The sequence below is a fragment of the Apium graveolens genome, chromosome 2 (assembly GCF_009905375.1).
Source record: "Apium graveolens cultivar Ventura chromosome 2, ASM990537v1, whole genome shotgun sequence".
Lineage (NCBI taxonomy): Eukaryota > Viridiplantae > Streptophyta > Magnoliopsida > Apiales > Apiaceae > Apium > Apium graveolens.
This window is the reverse complement of record NC_133648.1, coordinates 169,707,378-169,708,776: the sequence shown is the minus strand read 5'-3', so window position 1 is coordinate 169,708,776 and position 1,399 is coordinate 169,707,378. Positions and strand designations below refer to the sequence as shown.

Sequence of the window (1,399 nt, the reverse complement as noted above, 5' to 3'; positions counted from 1 at the left end):
TATTTATTTGCTTGTTACTCTTTCAGGTACTTTAGAGAGCATTTATGCTAACGCGTTCTCGATCTCGAAAGAGAACACTTGATAAATTGGAGGAAGAAGTTTTATTAGAGGAAGAAGTTCTTGCAGAAGAGGAGAAAGTTAAAGAAAAAGCTCTTGTTGTAATGGGTGAATTAAAAGCAAATACAAAGGCTTTGATGGACTACTCTCAGCCGAAGATCAATGATATTCAGTCTAGCATTGTCAGACCAGCCATTGCGGCTAACACTTTTAAAATCAAGGCTAGCACGATTCAGATGGTGCAGAACTCGGTTCATTTTGGGGGTTCTCCAACGGAAGATCCCAATATGCATATTAGAGTTTTTATTGAGATATGCGAAACTTTCAAATTCAATAATGTTTCTGAAGATGCTATTAAGTTGAGGCTTTTCCATTCTCTCTAAGGGATAAAGCTAAGTGTTGATTGTATTCTCTACCACCAGGATCTATTACCAAGTAGGAAGATCTTGCCCAGAAGTTTCTCACTAAATTCTTCCATATGGCAAAGACAGCTGCAATCAGGAATGCTCTTACTCAATTTGCACAGCAATCGGGAGAATCTTTGTGTGAAGCTTGGGATCGTTATAAGGAGATGCTTAAAAAGTGTCCTCATCATAGGATGCCTGACTGGATGATTATAAACTGCTTTTATAATGGCTTGGGTGTAACTTTTAGACCCATGCTTGATGCAGCATCAGTTGGAGCCTTATGAGCTATGAGCTACGAGGAAGCATATGATTTGCTTGAACTGATGGCTGTTAATGAATACCAGAACCCTTCTCAGAGACTGACTCAAGGCAAGGTAGCAGGAATTCTCGAGGTGGATGCAGCTACTGTTGTAGCTGCTCAGCTTAAGGCTTTGACGATGAAGGTGGATTCTTTGGCTAATTATGGGGTTAATTAGATCACTAGTGTCTGTGACCTTTGTGCTGGTACCCATGAGACAAAGCAGTGTGTTATTTCTAGTGGATCAGCTCAGTTCGTGAGCAACTTTCAGAGGTCGCAGCAACCAGTTCTAGCCACCCACCATCCCAACAACCGCAATCATCCTAACTTCAGATGGAGTAACACTTAGAATGCGGTACAACAGCCTTATCAGCAGTATGCATCAAAGAAGTACGGCCCTCTTGGTTTTCAGCAAACGTAATATGCACCAAGACAATAATTCCAATTGCAACAATCTAATAAAAAATCTGAATTGGAGGAGTTGAGGCTCATGTGTAAGAGCCAAGCAGTTTCTATCAAGACCTTGGAAAATCAAATTGGAAAGATTGCCAATGCCTTGCTGAATCGACAACCTAGTACACTTCCTAGTGACACAGAAATTCCATGCAAGAAGAAAGCAAAAGAACAAGTTAAGGCA

The 1,399-nt window shown here is 40.7% G+C and overlaps 1 non-coding gene across 1 annotated transcript; it reads right to left on the bottom strand.

Moving 5' to 3' along the window:
- Positions 1–552: 552 nt before the first annotated feature.
- On the bottom strand, positions 553–657 carry LOC141710090 (small nucleolar RNA R71). The gene has a single exon (XR_012570629.1). It is a non-coding gene; the product is annotated as a small nucleolar RNA R71 (small nucleolar RNA).
- Positions 658–1,399: the final 742 nt, after the last annotated feature.